The 20,955-nt window shown below is 23.2% G+C and overlaps 1 protein-coding gene across 2 annotated transcripts in view; it reads left to right on the top strand.

Annotated features, from left to right (window-relative positions):
• The first annotated feature begins 1,257 nt into the window (after positions 1–1,257).
• The window catches only part of LOC129615159 (sugar transporter SWEET1-like), a 322,754-nt gene continuing 303,056 nt past the window's right edge, over positions 1,258–20,955 (top strand). Inside the window, exon 1 of one of the 2 annotated variants that reach the window (XM_055530253.1) lies at positions 1,258–1,575. The gene's annotated coding sequence lies outside the window, so the exon portion shown is untranslated. The remainder of the gene's footprint in view (positions 1,576–20,955) is intronic. The other variant, XM_055530254.1, reaches the window with a different exon arrangement.

Below are 20,955 nucleotides of genomic sequence, written 5' to 3'. Positions count from 1 at the left end.
TTTCCTGTCTAAATTCATAGATAACAAGGAAAATGAAAAAAAATATTTTGAAAGCATAAAAAAATTAAAATAAAATAACAAAAGTCCAATACCTATACAAAAAAAAAAAAATCAAAAAATCTAAAATTGATTTTTTAAGAGCAACAAGATGATAAACTTTTCTTATATGTTTGTATGTACGGGTAAACAAAAAATTAACAAAAATTAGACACTGCAAAACAACAAAACAACATTAAAAAACAAGTGTAAAACAAAAGCAAAACCGTGCAAATAAAAAATAAAAACAACAAAAAAAACCAAACAAAAGAACAGAAAAAACTCATTATCGTTGCAAGTAAAGTCCTTGTTATCTCCTCATTGTGGGTGAGCAGACAAAAACGTAAATTAATAAAACAAAAAAAGAAACACAAAAAAGCACAAAAACAAGAAAAAAAAAAGAGAAGTAAAGTGTCATAAATATATAATAAAGAGTCATTCATTTCAAAGTGATTCTTAAGGACGCACTTTATAAGGATACTAATAACGACATCAAAATACACACACATATTTTTTTTCGTTTTAGAGATATTTTTCTCTGTGTATACACAGCAGCTTTGTGTGCAAATATACAAATGTTTGTTTGTATGTACGTAACATAATAATTTTTTTTTTCTAATTTTATTTTTGTTTGTTTTTTTTTTTCTGTGTTTCTCATGTTGTCGTTTGTGTTTTTTTATCAGTCATTCGAAAAAATAATTTTTTATTTTTTTTTTTGTTAAAGGACATTCGCGCTTTACTACTTTATAATATATCGCACTTGGTATAATATTTAACGCGTATACTTTAATGTCGCGAAAAGTGATCTAATAAAATTTATTTTATACATTTTTTTCGTGGTTGTTTTTGTTGTTTTTTTGTTTCTGTATCATTTAGGCTTTATTTTCATTGCTCTGTTTGTTCGTTTTTCTTTAGCTTTTCAGTTCTGTTCTGTTGGCTTTTACTTTGATGTTATATTTTTTTATTTTGTACGTCAGTTATCGTTATAATGACTTAATATTATGTGTTACAATATAAAAATAAAAAAAAAGAAGAAAAAAAATAAAAAAAAAATATAAAATTTTTTCATTTTTCTTTTTTTATTAAGGACTTTTAATGCATATAATAATTGTTAAACTAATACTTTACTATTCTCTGCAGTACAAGTGTTCCTAAGGGAAAAATAGCAAACAAAAAATAAAGAAGAATATAATTTAATAAAAAGATTATAAAAGGCGGATTTGGAATTTTTTCCGGTGTAAATAAATATAAAAAAAAAATTCAATTATTTATTTTTTTTTTTTGCCATTTATTTTCAATTAGAACGCACACAAAGTAAAATTACCAAGTAAAATTTTAATTACAATTAAAAAAGATTTTTTTGAAATTAGTAAAATAAGAATAAGTGTGTGAAAGTTTGTGTATATTAAAAAATACTAAAATTATAATTACAATTTAATTAGTAATTAAATAACAATATATAAAAAGTTTTTGCTTGAACGAAATTTAATTTTTAAAATTAATTAACAATAAACTGCAAAAGGAGGAAGAGAAGAAAATGTAAGTTTTTTTTTTTTGGATTTTTTCTTATTAATTTATTTTAATAAAATTTTTAAATTGTATGACGAAAAATAATTACTGTTCTTTTTACTATTATTATTGTGAATTTGTTAATTAAAAAAAATAATTTTGAATTTATTTAAATTGAAAATAAATTATTAAATATTAAAAATATAAAGTCATCAACATTCTTTCCAAATTTAAATTGTTCTTCTCATAATTATTTTAATGCACAGCTATTTTTAATATTATTATAAAGTATAAATAAGTTTTAGGATGCACTATACTCACTTTATATCATTAAAAAAATTGAAATTTTAAAATTTATTCGAAATTTCGAAATTTTGTAATATGAAAATATGAAATTAATGAAAATGGTTTCTAATGGTACTCTAATGAAACGCGCTATAGAATGCTGTAAAATTTCAGATTAAAGAAATTGGAAATCCAAGGTTGTTATTATAAGACAATTAAATTATTTCGTATTCAAATTTAAATACTAATTACAATACGAATAAAATATAATATATAAATATTATTGAATCACTTCTTATATTCCAATGTGTTATGATTGTGTAAGTTAACGTTGCACTTTATTTCAGACGTTAACCTATCATATTTTATCAAAAAAATTAATTTATAAATTGCGAAATCGTCAACATAGTAATTTTCGGCTTGAACTACCTTAAAAATTGCTTCCTATAAAAATTATTTGAACGGTTAGGTTGCGCCTATAACAATTATGCTGATAATGCAAGTAGAGCGATCCGTAATTAAAATTAAAATTTTACTGACAAGTGAAAGGTAATAAAAATTCTTTTTGTTAAATTAAATTAAAATATCGTCTTTTATTAAAATGAAGTAATTAAGGTAAGAGACAAAACCCAGGTGCACGCCATAGAACATTAATTTGTACAATAAATACAAAAATTATTAATTAATTTGGTTTTAGTTTTGAAGTCTATTTTAATTTTTTTTTTGCTTTATATTAAAAAATTTTTTAAAACTAAATAGGCTCATTTAGCGTTTAGGGTTTAAATAATGCATTTAAATCTGGGAAATAAATATTCTGATAAGGAGAAGTAATGATATTCATGGGTACCTTAAATTTTTTACAATTATTTTACGTTTTTTACTGCTGTTGTTAATTTTCTATTTAGTCTAATTAATTATAGAAGTAATTTAGTTGAATGTTATTTATTTAAGCGGCAAATCTTATTTATTTTTGCAATCCCTGCCTTATTAGGAAGGTTTTATTGTTTTCAATCTTTTAAGCACTTCTTTTATACTGTTAATTGAGAAAACTTTGAATAAAATAAAAAATAAACAAAAGTTTTTATATTTTAAAATTTCGTAGCATATCCTTAGGATGAAATAATTTATAAAATGCATAAAATCGGAAAATTTTGTGTACATTTTATTTCGAAAAAATTCGAAAATTCTATTTCTATATTTTTCACATTTAATTGAATAAAAACTGTACCGCATTACAAAACTCTGCTAACTAAGTTTGTGTAATACTATTTTGTATAATACTTTGTTTTTCATAAATTAAAATTAAAGTAATTTACGATATAATGTTGAAAAAACAAAAGTTAATATTTTGTTGCAGTTATGCTGCATCTAGTACAAAATTTTTTTCATTTTGCTTTTTAAAGCAATAAAACTGAAAACTTTTGAAATTCATGAATAAAGTCATAAATCAAAGTTAATGTGAAGTAGATTTTTTTTTTAATAAAAAAATTTGAATGAGTTTTGCTTGAAGTTAAAATATATAGGAAGTTGTATACAGGTAACTACTATTAAATTGGAGTGATTTTAAACTTTTAGCGAAATTGAGTTGATAATAAAATTGAATTAAAATGTGATTGTTTTAACAATAGGTGTACATAATTATTAAAAATTTTTTGTCGAATTAATTGAAAATGCAACATAATATTGGTACTCTCTAATTCTATGAAAATGCAATTGTGATTTCAAACATGCTGTCGCATTCCTGTTAATACTGTCATGATTCGTTCTTCGCAATCAAGGTGTTATAAAGCAAGCGTTCTTAAAATAATGGTACACACTTGATTATATAATTATTTTATGAACTTAAAATTATGATGATTCCATTACGATTATGTTTTAGAGTCAATAATATGAAAATGCATTCATTATATTGTTAATATTCAATTGAATACTATGAAAACTTACAATGAAAAAAAAATTTTGATTTCACAGTCAAATTAATGGTAAATGAATTTGTTTCGACTAAATAAATGATTTCATAATAATAATTTTAAAATCAATTGAATATAAAAGGAATTTTTTTTTTCGCTAATTAAATTTTATATAGAAAATTTAAAAAAAATTTCCTCTTCTATATTGATTGATATTGAAAGTCAATTATGTTTGTATGTGCCTTAATAAAGTCAATAAATTCAACTCAATTACATTGATAATGGTTTCCTTTTGTTTTTGGTCTTTAATTTTAATGATTATTTTTTTGTATGTTAAAGTATTGGTTTTTGTTTTTGAATACTATGCAAATTTATTTATTTAAATTTAATTGCAATTAAATAATTTTCAAATAATGGAGGATTAAAAGAATCAAATTCAATGGAAAAATAAAATTGAATCTAAAATAATTTTCAACTTCAGTTTTGTATTTTGAAATAAAATTACATTATAATATGTATGTATGTAGTTATAGTAAAAGAGCCTTGAAAGATGAGAACACTTAATTGATTGATGTAGTCCCATGTAATAATATGAATTTGATTAATAAAACCGAAATTTTTTTAGAAAAGACTTAAAATCAATAATTTATAAATTAAAATTTGAAATATTGGATAAAGAGAATGGAGGATAATTAGTATAATATTCATAATCCTGCCTTACCGTTTATAACACTAAGAAATATTGGTCTGAGTCCTGAGATATTGGCACAAGTGTATGTTTTTGGAAAACCTCAAATTATGAGTCAATTTAAGTATGTCTGTTCGTCCATCCATCTGTGCCTCCGTTCTAACTCAAAAACTAATTGAGACAAGTCCACCAAATTTTCACAAATGATTTATAATAATAAATGCGGGAATCATATTTAATTTGGATGTGATCTAGTTAGTTGTTCTGGTAGCTGCCTTACAATTTCAAAAGCTTTTTGGCTGTATATCAGAAATTATGTTTAAAAAAATGTCGTTGAAATTCCTACCGTACAAATTTGAAAGTTACTTGATCATAACTTAGAAATAGTTGAAGCTACGGTATTGAAATTTTGTAAAAACAAAAATGGTAAAATGGCTATTATTTTCGGTTTGTGATAGCTGGCATACACCTTGAAAGGTTGTACAATAGAACTTAAAGTATTGAAATTTAGCACAAGCAAATTTGAAATCAATTGAAATTTCGTGACTTGTGCTTATATGTTATGGAAATTATTGGAATTATTGAAATTATTGTGCTAAAATTTTGCATAAATGAATAAAAAACCAGGACTGTCTTAATTGACACAACACACAGCACTTGAAATCATTCATTCGTACGGATGTCATAGAGCTGACACGGTCAACTCTATCTTTTCTTATTTTTTCATAACTTAAATATTAAAATTCCAATTACTTGGTACTCTAATTTGAAAAATTATTGATCAATGTTTGTTATCATATAAGGATCTAAAAATATTTTCCAAAATTATTGTTAATTAACTTAAAATGGGCCAATGATAACATTATTCCTGTTAAGTTTAAAACCAAAAGAACCTTGAATTATTGGAATTTTAATAATGTAATTATATTTGAAAATAAATGGAACAACCCATAAAAAGTACACATGTACAGAAGTACGTGACAGTTCGGAAAACATAATTTAAAATAAAAAAAACCAAAACAAAAAAAAAAAATTAATGTGAAAACAAGTAATTTTTTTTTCGTCTTCTTCTTTTTTATGATTTTTTTTTATAAGCGATTTGTTAATTTATATTACACATCTGTACACATACATGTGTACAACTCTTGTTTTAACCGAAAATTTTGTTATATAATAATGGTATAATTTTAAATTATAAATAAATAAATTCAGTTAAAACAAACGGATTGTAAAGAAGCAACTTTCCTTTAAAAAATTAAATTACCTTCATCAATATAACAAAATAATGGTATAAAATTATTGCATATATTTAGGATGAGAAGAAGAAGTAGAAAAAACTGCTTTGAATAAATGGATTTATAACAGTAGGGCTCGTCTGCTAAATGAGTTCGATGGCAAGACATTTACCGTCAGTTTTTGCTACTATAAATATCTGCAAAAGCTGGCAGTTTTTGGAAATTCAAGGCGTAGAAAATTAAAACTTTACCAATTTTAAGAGGCGATAACTTGGAAGGAGGTAGAGGTTAGAAAATATATAAAAACTGTCTTCTGCAGAAATAATTTTCTAGAATAATTGTATTGGTTTACAAAATTTGAGCTTTCTATCTTAAAGTGGGTGTGGACATTTTGTAAATGGATAAACTGACGGATGGTTGCATGGACGGGCACAGTGAAATTATAAGTACTTCTCTTTCTGATTTTTTTTTTACAAAAAGTGCTTAAAAAAAGTATAAGAATATTTTTACAGAAAAACAAAAAATGAACATAAAGTGTCAAACTTAAAGCAAATAATTTATCTTAAAAATTAACTTATGTTTCATAAATTTTAAATTGTTATATTATATTTGCAGTCATAAATCAATTTAATAGCATAAAGAAGAAAGTAGAAAGCAGGAAAATTAAATGAAAAATATTTGTTTTTTTTTTTCTTCTTTATATAACGTATGTATAACGTGTACATACATACCTTTGTTATTTTTTTTACAAGAACTTTTCCCTATACACAAATTCTGTTCTATTTCTTGTGTATATTTGTTTGTTTTATATATGTATATTTGTAGAATGACTCTGTACGGTATACTTATATATATATGACTGAAAGCTCAATGTCCGTTATTTTGTTCGCAGATGTTTTGGACATTTCTATAATTCGATTATAAAAGGTAATATTGTGTAAGTGTATGAATTGTTTTTATATACTTAAGTATATAAGTTTGTATGAGTACCTTTTCCAATAAGGTGTTAAGGTAGATATTTTTTCTCTGAATATTTTCATTCTACTTATATTTATAGGTATTTGATTTTATATCAAAAAACTGGAACTTAACACATCCATAATAACTTAAATTTGATAAAATTTAAATATTAATAAAGAAAAAAGAGATTGTCGTCGAATATGCAAAATATTTAAATGTTTTTGTGTTATGATACTGAAAAATTTACGATAAAAATCTTTAATATTTATTTTTGTTTTGTATCTCGTCTGGAATTAAATTGGAAATTTTGTGTACATTCAATATAGATTTCAGTTAAAGTGTCTCTTTTAGAAAACTCTTTTTATTCCAAAATGACATGATGGCTTTATACTTAACTTCCTCATATTTTTAATTTTGACACTTTTGAATTATGAAATTTTTTTAAAATTCAGTCGAAATTTGGGCTCTATTGGCATTCATTTATCAAAATTACAGCATAAACACTACAAATCAGTCGGCAGCAAACATCTCAATATAATAATCGTTTTACTAGTTCCTTGGCAAAGATTTTTTCATTCCATAAATTGTTGTTCAAGCATAAATTTTCTAACTTCATAAACGTACTATTTTGTATGTCATACATAAATAACGTTTGTTTGTAAATTTTATATTTCAATAATTACCTGACGACTCGATAAAAATATTTTACCATTACAATAAATATAACAATAAAATTTAAACTATGAATAGTCTTGCCAATTGTAGTAAATCAATTGGCAGGTATTTCTTAATAAATTTGCATTATTACACGAATACAATGGAAAAATTTCTTCAATTGAAATAAGGTTCTTTAAGGTCCGGTCCGACTGTAATTTTTCTTTGTCTCCCGAATGATTTTTTATAAGCAAGCAGATGGTTTTTTTCTTCATGTCCACGAATGCGAATAATTTCTGGTGTAAGTAAACAATTTCAAAAATTTTTCTTAAGTGCTATTACTAAATCATAGAACTCAGCTGAAACAAAAAATTTTTAATCCAATATAAATTCAGCAAAAAATGTCAAAAATTTCTTAAAGAATATTGTTTTTCTGTAAAATTTTATTCAAAATTATTTTTCTACTGAATAGACAGATGGCAGTAGTCCAATAAACGAAGTTATTAAAGAAATTATGACATTTAAAATTCAAAAACGACAACATATAAAAAAAAATTTCTAAATTTCAATTTTTTTAAAAAATTAAGAGTAACAAATTTCTTGATGAAATTTAAACAAAAATAATTTGACAAATTCAACCAAAGTTTTGTATTCCTTTTCGACTGAGTGCTGTTCTTGTAATATGTAAAAAGTTTTTGTATGGTTCCAAATCATGTAGGCATAAACACCAGAATTCAAGCTAAAGATAAATATCAAAGCAGAATTGCAAAACTATAACAAAATTGAATAGAATAATATTGAAATTCCGTGGCAAATAAAGGATATAAAGTGGACCGCCGTTTAACATTTAAAAATCATACCAACGAAATTTGAAAAATTTTATTAGAAGTCTGTATTCGTTAAATTAATAAAAAATCTGTGCTGAATTAAAATTTTACTTTACAAAATAATTGTTTTGCATGTGATTTTATTCAGGAGCAGCAGTGGTTGTGCTGCAATCCATTTAAATAAATTGCAATTCAACACAATAAAATAAAATATTACAGTATTCAATACAAAAAAATGTTTAAAATTAATTTTAAATAAACTGATCTGTTGTAAAAGCCAAATCTGTCGAATTACCAAAATAGAACATAAAATTATCAATGGATTAGAAACTTTTATCAATTTATGTGAACGATCCATCAATCCACTAATTCAATCTCTGCTACAGTAGTGCTCTAAATTAATTAGCAACAGTAATTTTCTAGTTAAAATCAACTAGTCATTAAACTTTATTTTTCTTTCAAAATGAATTCTACATAATTTTTACATTTAACACTTTTTTTTTGTAAAAAAATTTAAGCATTCTCTACAATTGTACTGTAACAGTAAAAACAGAATTAAAAATTAAAAAAAAAAAAATTAGAAATTAATTTTATCTTATCTCACCTCTCACTTTAATTTTGTTATTCTAGTTATCTTTGACCAAATATTCAGTAGGAATTTCAAGGTTACTTTGTCATAAAATGTCTCATAACTTGAAATAGATCTAAGGATTGAAATTATTTTTTTGTTATGGTATTATTTCTCTCTACATCCTACACTGTATTGTTATTTCCAAAAATGTATGTACATAATGTATGTTATGTAATTTATTAAATTATCTAGAATTCATAAAATATTAAAGACAACATTCAATAAGTGTAAGCCCTAATGCCATTTCTACAATAAATTTTAGAAAATTTTATAATTTTTTTTATTTAATCTACAAAATTTCTTCGAAAGAAATTTGAAATTTCTTAGAATTATTGATTTGAAATTTTATTTGAAATTATTCTTAAATTGCAAATTATTATTTTCATAATATTTTTATTATTATTAGTTAGCTTTTAAAAAAAAAATAAGAAATTGACCATCATATTTTGTAATTTATATGAAAAATTTCTTTTTCATATGAACTTTTAAATTGCCATGAAATTTTCAGTTTACTCTGCAATTTCAAATAAGTATGCTAGTAGGCTAATAAATAAATCAGAGAAAGATATTTTTTGACAATTTGAAATTTTTGTTTTTCAAATTTTTTTCAAAAATGTATTGAATATTTTTGTTAAAATTATTTTTCTTAAAATCGTAGTCCAGTATAACTATGGCTTGTGTTTAGTATTAAGAATTAAAGAATAACGTAGACAAAAGCAGTGAAAAATTGTAAAAAAAAATATTTCTATAGTAAAAAAATAAATTTTCTTTGAAATAAATCAACTTTTTTGAATCGGAGTTCTTGGAATAAAATCTACATACACCAACACACATACATACATATGAAAATAATTGAGGTAAGTTGACTTTGATATTTTAAAAATTTCTATTTTTTTGCCATTCGGAATAATTTTCATAATTTTAAGTCAATTAACTTTTTCCAATGAAAATATTCTTTCAATTCTAATTAGCAAAATGTAAATAAATTTTAAAATACCTGCAACGATTTGCATAATTCATAAATTATTGGAATTGGAATTTTTGATTTCTCATGAATAGCTTTTATGTATAAAAAATTCAATATATTAAATTTTACTTTCATTTGGAATTCAAATTCATTTGAATTTGGAAATTTATTAATGAAAATTATAATTAAAGATTCAGTTTCTCCATTAAAACTTAATTTATGTACACATATTTGTAATTTATGAACGTTTAATAATAAGGAAAAATCATTAAAATCTTAATTAATTTAAAATTTTCCTCTTATACTTAAAGTTTTATAAAATATTCAATTAATTCTGTATAATAATTATTATTAATGTATAAACGGTCATAAGTAAAAATTTTTAAAATAATTTCATAAAATTTATAATTTGCATAAAAATTTTAAATTACAATTGCATATTTTATTTAAATTTATTTTGATTTAAATAAAAAAATTTTTCACAAATGCAATTTTGTAATAATGGTATTATTTTAATATTATTGTAACAACCTTAACTTTTGACTGATTTATTTATAAAAGTTGTATAATTAATAAAAAATCTGTATTTGGAAGGAAAAGAGGAAAAAATGCAAATTATTAGGAAATTGAAGTTGCAGGTCATAAAATTTTTATTTTTTATTAAAAGCCTACTAAAAGCTAAAATGGCCTATATAGTTTGTTTATAATTAAATTTAAATTGAAATAAAATATACTAATTTCGGTTTCATATAAAATATTGTAATTTGAGAGGAAGAAACTATGTTTAAAATCTGTTTATTCTTAAACAATCGATAATAAAAATAATAATCCATTATAAATTATGTTTTCCAATTCATTTAAAACTGTACTTAACTAGAGGTCAATTGGAAATGATTGAAATTTGATATACAAGTAAATAAAAGGGTACTGTTTAGGACAGTTGCTTCCCCAAGTTCGGCTGAAAGAATTTTAATTAAATTTTATTTATAAGTTTATTTTGGTTACGGTACGAGCCTCGGGAATTCTAATATTTTTGGCAATAAATATTCGAAAAGAACGACAAATATCTTTTGTACAAAACATTTTTTGTTCTGTCACTTAAAACCTTTATAATTTAATTGTTAAAATGTTCAAGGTCTATTGAAAATCAAATACGGTTATAAGATTGAAAACTTATTAGTCTCTTAATAAGTTAAACTGCTAAGTTATCTTATAAGAAATGTTGATTAATTTTTTTTTCAAATTCTCGTTTTGTCGATTTAGAGCACTTTTGCTTTCGACTACCAAAATTATTTTAATTAACATCAAAAATAAAGTCGATTTTATCCATAATATTAAAGTTTATCCATACAGAAGTAATAAGAATTACATATTATTTTAGAAAATTCTATAGTGATAATAAATTATTATAAATTTGCATATTTTCATATAGAAGGACAATTTTTATAAACTTATTGTTGAAAATTAACATGTCTAATATATACATACATACATACGTACATAATATGTATAAATGTATGATGTGATGTATTTAACAAACCTTTCATACAAATATTCAAGTAATTTTGAATAGAGTTAACAAAATAATTTTTCTTTTTTCATATACACACACACCATACAGAAAATTTTTTACAAAGAAAATGAAAATCTCTTATAAGTAAATGAATAATGAAAATGTTAGAGGTCTTTATGCATAATAATGAAATATCATAAACTTTTTAAGAAAAATATTAACATACATACAAATATATGTATGTATATATATTTATGTATAAGTGAATGTGTGTATTTGTGAATTTTAAATTAATTTTCCATCTTTTGTTAAGAGTTGTGTTGTTATTAGAGTCTGGAATTTATTTTGTCTTTTTCTTTAAGATTTTTATTTTCTCTTCTATATTCTTAAATTACTTTTAATTCGTATTCTAAATTCACAATAGGTCACATTAAATATTACACATAATAGGTATCTAATATACATATATATGTACATATATATGTATATGGAATTTTTAAATTATTTCACAGGCACCTTATATACCTTTACTATATTATATTCATTGTATAGAAGAAAACAGAAAAAGGAAATTAATTAAAATTGAAAACTATTTAAATTTGTGTTATTTAAGGAAAAATTGAATAAAGTACAGAAATTATATATTAGGAAACATGTAGAGATACAAGTAGTTATAAGTGAGTGTGATTTATTTAAATAAAGATTTATTTAACACTTTTAATTGTAGATAAGTGAATCGCAATCAAAGTTCTCCTAAATTATACCAATTCTCTTTTATTCAAATTTTAAATAGGAATAAATCATAAGCGATTTTTTTATTGAAATATACGGTAACGAATATAAGATTATTATTAATATGTATTTGAACAGGTCAATTGAATTATATTGGAAATTCCACTTAAAAAAATGGAAAATTTGAATATTCTTTATAAGAATTTTTTTGTAAAAATGATATTTGCGAAAAGTGTTGAATTTTCTCATATTGTTGTAACAAGAAATTGGTTTCCATTAGAATTTTGTGGAAATTCAACATTTATGAGAGACATCAATTGTATGAGTGCTGTGCTATTCTATATTCGAGTGTCAAAAATTACATTTACTATATAATGATTAAATATAAATATATATGTAGGCGTAATTTTAAAAAAATAATTCGAGTGAAAATCCTGGCATTATTATAGAATATTTTTAGCATTAATTAGCTTGTAATATAAGTGAAATTGCGAAAACATAAAATTTCCTCAATTCCAAAACTTTTTAAATTTAAATTAGTTGTGAATTACATTTTAAAACCAAACGGTTTTTTACACTGCTGTTAAACTACAATAAAATCCGTGAAATTTTCTAAATAAATCTTAAATTTCGGCAATATAAATTCGTGATTTAAATTGGAAATATAATCAACTCTTTCTAAGCATTTCAATGTTAGTTAATATTTTGACTAATTAAAACTAATAGGCTTTTCTAATCAAAATGCTAAAATTTTCATAAAAAACCACACATTTCTTCTTTGCTTTATTGAATTAAAATCGCTATCAACATTCCCTAATTACTGATTTTAACACAAGCATTTGAATTATTATTTTCACATTGCATTTAGAATTTTCATAAAATATTATAAAATGGGAGGAAGGCCAAACTTGTTTGATTTCGTAAATGCCAACACTCCAAATAGATGTTCCTCTTTTTGGGTTGATTTTAAAATCTAAAAATTATAGCACAAAATTATTAGACTTTCATGAAATTCTGATTCTATATACCGAAACGTAGTGTAATTTTTGCTGTTAATTTACTCTTTAATAATCTTTTGTTAATAATTACTATTTCAAATTGTTGACGTATGAATGTTAAAGTACAAAGAGAACTTGAAGTCTCTTCCTAGAAGTAATTTCAATTTCTAATTATACTTTTAATTTTGTATAAATTGTAACACCCTGTTAAAAGTATCTTAAATTTATTGTAGATAAATTCAAATTTTTTACTAACTCTATGACATTTTCATGTATAACACTTATAGAAAAAATAATTTTATCGTACTAGCTTAGATTTATTTCGAAAAAACACAAAAAAAAATTTATTACGTGTATGTATAGCCTTAAAACATTAGGTTTTGCATATAATTATATAAATACGCATATTCACATACACATACATTATATACATATACATATAGTGAATAAAATATTGTTCTATAATTTATAATGAACATTAAAAATAAAGTTTTTTTTTTTTATTGCATTAAAAAATATTAAATGTAGGGCAATGCAAAAAAAATAAGTTTTTCTTTTTCCAAGGTAAAAAACATTATTTTCGTTTTTTCTTCTTCTTGTTTTTTTTAACAAAATACAACTGCGAGAACAGAAATCATAAAATATAATATTATATACATATAAATATAGGATAGCATTTAAATTATGATTAAAACTTACCAACCAGTGACAATATGTGTACAAAATATATTACGTATGCGTATGCGTGTGTGTATGAAATATGGGTCCGGAATTCGTATTTAATGGATGAATATTATTATTATTATTTTATTAAATTACCTTTACGCTTATTAATTTCACACTTTTCTTATATACACAAGTTTATAATGGCCCCAATATACATATACATGTATAATATTTTAAAATGGTTATTATGGAGTTTTAAAATATGTGTGTATATATGTGATTGAATATTTGATTTTACTATTGTAGACGAGGTGATATGATTATAATATACGCTTCCTGAATATAGAAAACTATCATATTCCTGTTTAATTTAGAAATAGTTAGATATTGAAATCTATAAACTAGCATTTTGTGTGTAAAGTTGGCATAATTAAAATTGGGTCAGATAACCTTTTTAAGATTTTTTAATATAATTTATTATTTTAAAGAATGTAAAAATAATAAATGTAATATTTTATAATTTATTCTTATAATAAACTTTTGATTATAATAGAAAACCATTTGAAATTTTTAAGTTTTTAACAGGTTGTTTTAATATGTAGGTGGGGTGGAACTTTTAAGATTTCTGTCGTTCGTTACGAGGTTTTTGGTTAAGTTACATTTATACAGTTCAAAAGGTTTTATAAATTTTTTTCAAATATAGATGGAAAAAGCAATTGAAATTTTTTTTCCTTTTTGCCGTCAGAAACCTTCATTACATAATATTGATTTAAGATCTAGTATATTGGCATTTGTAATAAAAATTTTGTTTAGTTTGGACATAAACCAATAAATGAAATCGAGGCAATTTTAACTAGAGTTATACCGGAGTTTTTAACCTGAATATTATATAATTATTTTTTTGGAATAAAAATACTTTCTTACTATTTCTTGAATAATTTGCTGTTTGCAAGAGTGCTTTTTAAATTATATAATTAAAAATTCTTGGAATGGTACTCAAGGTTTTGAAATACTGTTCGTTTGTGAACCAGCTATGTTGCATTCAGTTATTAGGCAAAATTTTCTTAATTATATTTAATAAGGTTATAATGGTTAAATGGAGAATATTTGAACTTTTCATAATGTAGCATCTGTTAGTTAATAACCATATGAAATGTAATTACAATATTTAAAACTTTATTATATGTCACCATTTGGACCTAGCAATTATTGAAGAATTTTATAGGTGTTAAAAATTTGATTAAACATTTAAAATTTTGATTAATCACACTGTAAATTTATTTTAGATTTTTAATAACCCCTTATATTTATAAAATTCTTTTGATTCTTTTATAATTTTAAAGAAAAATATTTAGGATATAGCATTTAATGTACGAAAGCATATACGGACAAGCATTTTTTGTACTTTATTCCTGCTTCAATTCTTGCAGTCTTATGCTGCTGCACGATATTGTAGGTAATCATGAACAACAGTTTCGTACGTCATTAAGTTTACTAGGTAGGTGACGAGCCTACAGTAACGGACAAGTTCATTTTTCCTTGTTTTAAATTTTATAAATTAATAAATTGCCGCAGCTTGACCCTATGTTGCAGCAAATTGTGTGTTAAACCGTGAGAGACAAGGAAAATCTGAAAAAATTGTCAGTCTTAGAAAATATTAGATATCAAAAAGAGATCTTATTCTTTGTACTTTCTCAATTTATTTTCATTATTAATTTATTTTATTAATAAAATGACAACAAGTTGGAATATAAGTAGATTATAAATCTCATTAATTTTTAAGAATCTTAATCTTACGTTAGAATTTCATTTTCTGTTTTACTATCACATTTCAACATAAAAAAAAATTTTTTTTTTTTTTGTTAACAGAAAAGGGTTAACACATTCATTTTCTTTTTTAAATGTAAATCTAAAATTTATTGAAAGAAATTATTAAAATATCCTTGTTTTCTTTATCCTTTTCTTTTCTATCTGCTTGTGATAAATGTCCATATTGTACTCTGAATTGTGTACAGGTTATACAATACACTTTGAAAAGAAAGATTTCAAAAATTATAAATTTATTTAAAAAAAAAGGTCACCAGATTTACTGTAATATAAAAGCGATTTTCAATTTCATATTCGATTGTGTGTGTAGAAAAGAAAAAGAAAAAACAATAAATAGAATAAAATTAATTGGATTTTTTCTTTTCTTTTTCTCCGTTTTTGTTTTCTGATTTTTTCCATTTTAACCTTTTATTTTGTTTTGCGTGTACCAACCATTTTTATCTCATCTATTTTGTACTTGATTATTTGTTTTCGCTATTTTTTATTTTACATTGTCCCTGATTTTTGGTTGTTTTTTGTAAATATCGCTATGTAAAGTAATAAAAATTACACACACGCACACACATGCATATTACATACAAATATTAAATATTTATACATACATACATTGTTAAAATTTGAATAAATTTTAATAAACCGATTTTATATAAATTTTTCTTATTATTTTGGTTTTTTTGGTTTTTGAAATATTTGTATAATTTTGTATGATTGCTGAAAACTTTAACAAAACTAAGAAACTTTAAAATAAACCAAAACTTTTTACTTTTCTTTGTAATTATGGGCAGAAAATTGACTTAAAATTTTTGTTTTTTTTTTCTAACCATATTTTTGGTATTTTATTTTATAATTTTTTTTTTATGAAAAATGTATTGAAAATGACGACGATGTAGATGACTCCGACGGATGATTTAGGCATGTACAATAGAATCCAAATATGAGAATGTAAAATAAACCTAAAAAGAAGAAATCAAACCAAAAATTAAAGAGAAAAATATGAGGCATAAAATTAAACAGAAGAAGAATTTGAAAAAACAAAAAAAAAACAAATCAAAAATCCTCTTAACCTTTTCTCTCTTATAATATTGTTTATTATTATTATCCTTGAACTTTTGTACATATACGTTGTATATATATGTATAAAGTGCGTGTATTTGCAGGAGGCCGTTGAATAAGAATTTTTTTTTTATAAAATAATATTCTTAAAGTATTAAGGTACCTAACCTATAACCTTTTTTTTTTTTTGTGTTTTTCTCCCATTCTCATTATCCCATTTATATTTTGTTTTTCTTCTTCCCTTGTTCTTTTATATATTTATTACTTTGTACATCCTTTTTACTTTTGTATTTTTTGTTTTTATTTTTTATTTATTTTCTACTTGTCTTTTACGCATTTCTGTCAATTTTCGATATAAAAATTATGTTAAAAAATGGTGGAATGGATTTCGTTTTTTTTTTTTTGGAGAACGGTTGTCTAGAAAAAATTGCTTCTTATCGAATTTTAGAAAAAAAATAAAAAACAAAATGCGTGTGCTTTTATTATTATTTTTTTCTTCTTTTTCTTATATTTTGGTTATATTTGGTTTTAACATTAAAAAATGTTGTAATTGTATTTTAAAAAAGGCTCCCTTTTTAAACAAAAATCAAATAGTCAAATAAAATCTAAAGATGACAGAGAAAAATTGAAAGAAAAAGAGTAAATATAGAAGGCTAGCTAGTTAAACAATCAGAAGAATCTAAAAGCTGAAATAATCTTCATTCTCCTCTCTTGATTTATTCTCCTATACTTTTATTGTTTTCCACTTTCCATTTGGATTTTTCAATTTTTCAACAAAAGAAAAGAAATGGAAAAATAAATAAAATATCGGTCTGGAGTATAAAACTTAAAAGCAAAATATAAAAAAAAAATATATAAAAATAAAAAAATTATTAATCCGTATTTGCATTTGATTAGGAATGAATAATATTTATACAAATATACATACAAATTATGTTTGTATTATTCGAATATATATGTACTCATATTTCAATGGAATACTATGGGATAATAATAATAATAAAATTATGGAATACAAAAGGCGAAAGGTTTAATGTCATTTATTCTAAACATTTGTATAAAAAATGAAAATATTGCCTATGAATATTATTAAGGATAATATTTGATTTCTCTAATATATAATATGTAGATATGTGTAATTTATTGTTATATTGTATATTATACGTGAATATGTGAACAGTTTATCCTATCCAATTATAACTTTTGCTATTATTATTTAGTTTTGTATGTATTTTTTTGAATTAGGATCAATTATAATGTACATACATAATATTTAGATTTTTATTTTGGATTAGGAAGAGTGTTAATTTAATTGAAAAAATGTGCAATGTATTGCATATTTATTGCAAGTGCAACATTATAAGGTTTTTTTGTTTCAATTATTTAACGAGTTTAATTTGAAGATTGAGTTGAAATTTAAATATTTTTTTTATATATGGAAAATATTGAAATTTTGGGAAATTTCAAAGAATCTTAAAATATTGTAAATTAATATTAAAATTGTTTAAATTTTGGATTATTTTGTAATCACAATATTTAAATTTAAAATGAATAGCTTCAAATATCATTATTATTGAATTTGATTCAATTGTATGATTGTGTAGAACTTAACATTTAGGAATGGCAGAACACAAAACTCTCTGTCTATTATAAATATTAGCATATACGATATGGACTTCAATTAAATTAATAAGCTGTTACCGTAAACCAAAAATATAAAACTGTTTATAATCTAAAGAGATCGAGTCGAGAGTCTCGAAAAAAAATCAAATTTACGTTTGATCTTTAATTTGATTCTTAGAAGTTTGATTAAAATTTTTATATGGAAATTTGTATTTTTTGGATTTCTAATAGCAATTTTTTACTTTTACTTGATCCTTTGTTGAGATATTAACGAAAATTTTTCATGAACTATCGTTTATTGCTGTTAGAGGGGGTGATTTTAAATTTTTTGTGAATACCAAAAATTATTAAAACGGTATATAGTTTGCTGCCAATTTTATATATTCCGTTTTTTTGTTAAATAAGCAATAAAATACATATATAAAAATTGAACAGAAGAGAGAAACACACAGATAACATGGATTAGTTATATGAAAAAGGGATTTCGAATTACACGTACTACTGAAATTGAGGATTTTGGTTCACTAGTTTTAAAATTTATAATAATTTTTTATATAGACAAAAATTGTTGAATTAATTGGATACTGTATTTTATTATTAAATTTTCAAAAATAAAAATTAAATACTGATGGTTTTAACTTCTATATGCAAGTAATTAATAGTATTATAGAATTTTTTAAATTTCTAACTACACATTTGTGCCTATTACCTATGTACAGACAGAGTATAAAGAGTGGTGTTCGATTAGAATTGTATTTTATACATATAGTTTAAAATCTTAATGTATGTATGTAATATGAATAAAATATTTTATATTTTGTTTTTATTTAATTTAAATAAAAATTTAGAGAAGTATGTTTACATTTCGTATTTATATTTAGTTAGGGAATTAAATAAAAATTTAAATTGTGGTTTCAAATAATATTTATTTGTATGGTTGTAAAAGCCCCTAAGTAGGTGCTGTCTATGTGTACATATACTTAACATACATAATATGTACATATATATTTTGTTTTAACAGAACTTATTAAGTTTTCATAAAATTTGAATAAAAAAAAGAAAAAAAAAAGAAAAAAAAAATTTCTCTCTCTATACAAAAAGGATTAAAAAATTATGTAGAAAAATAGAAAAAGGGATTAAAATTTTTTTTTATATTTCTTTTATTTTATTTTACTTTAGTAAAATAATCATATTGGTTTTTATAATTTATTTTATTTATAATCCAAGTTTAGGCTGTCTGTTATTTTATAAAGTAACACGTGTTTCTTTTTCTTTTCATATATTGTTGTCTCAATTATAGTTATTGTTGTCTCAATTTTATATCGTATTATTGTAATATATAGGGAAAAGTCTGTGTGGGTTACCATATAACTGAGCGAATTTTGTGAAATACTTGTTTTTAAATAGTATGTTAAAATAACAGGTTATTGTAAATTTAAAGAAAATTAATAAGTCCAAGTAATAGTCTATAGTTAGTTCCAGGTAGTGTTGGGATCTATTTTCTTGATGAATTCCAGCAACTTGAGAGGCCCGGAAAATCGTAACTCCGTCGCCGTGAGAGCAGGACCTCCAAGTGCTTCCCCTGTTCTGTGATAGCAAAATTTGCAAATGTCTCCAGGACCCCAGTGAGAATTTTCACCTGATCCTTGCAAAGCCCTATCTCATAATCTCCCAGAAGCTCTTTGGCCTGCCGCAGTCCCAGAAGACTTCTTCAGGGTTACTATGCATTTATAAAAATATATAGGAAACTTTCTGATAGGCAACTATCCAGTGAACAAACATCCTCATGCTATGGGAAAATTACACACTTCTTTGCGAAAACTCTGCGGTGCGGAAGAAGAGAAAACGGATCTTGACTTTTAATGCATTTGCAATGCAATAGTTTTTCCCTTTTTATATTTCTGCGACTTAGTTATGATCATTTCTATCCTCCGGATCTTATTTCCAAATGATTGAGTATCTCGAGTTTATATGAGAAAACAATAGCATAGAACTTCCATCTATAAGGTGTTATTACAACACATCGGAGTGGTAATACTGGGATTTAAGTATTATCAGACCTCAAATATTGATCTACAATCTACGATCCATGATTCATTTTCTGCTACCCACTTTGCTGTGATAAATTTGTCAAACAAACAGAAACCAAATGCATATAAGTTTTCAACAAATTCAATTAATTATTTCCTTATATACCATTAATATGAATAACTTATTTTTAAAATATGAGTTGCCACCAATTCCGAACGAGTAATTTAATTGAATATATTGAATAATGTTTAGAAAACGTATAAATTTATGCATAATAGAGGTAAGAACTTCAAAATTATTTTAAATGTATTGAACTATATCCTGAGGAAAAAAAACCTTTTCGGCTTGTCAAATAAGATATGTGAGTTAAAGAAGATAATAGTTTTCAATATCAATTTAATACATTTTTTCCTTGAATTTTGAAACTATATGATTAATATGCGTCTATCATGTTAATGTGTTAAGATCTGAAATTAATTTGGATGGAACTGCTGCCTCCGTATATTTGGTGGACACGACCAACATAATAATTATGTATGATTTTAAATATGATTATGATTTCCAAAGACTTTTCGTACTCCATTTACTCATCCTACATAAAGTTTGTTAATTTCTACAACGTAAAATCCTATGTGTGTAGGATTTAAAAGTTATGAAATTTTGTGCACACATGATATGAACATTTTTTCAAACCATGTTCTATTCAATGTCATACTTAATATGAAAAACAATTTATTTAATTTAAATATTTTTTAAAAATTTTTAAAATTTTTATAATTCTTATGAATATTTGATAATTTTTTCATGTGT

Source organism: Condylostylus longicornis, unplaced genomic scaffold (genome assembly GCF_029603195.1).
Source record: "Condylostylus longicornis isolate FDR11 unplaced genomic scaffold, ASM2960319v2 ptg000135l, whole genome shotgun sequence".
In the NCBI taxonomy this organism is placed as follows: Eukaryota; Metazoa; Arthropoda; class Insecta; order Diptera; family Dolichopodidae; genus Condylostylus; species Condylostylus longicornis.
This window is presented reverse-complemented; position numbering and strand designations above follow the sequence as displayed.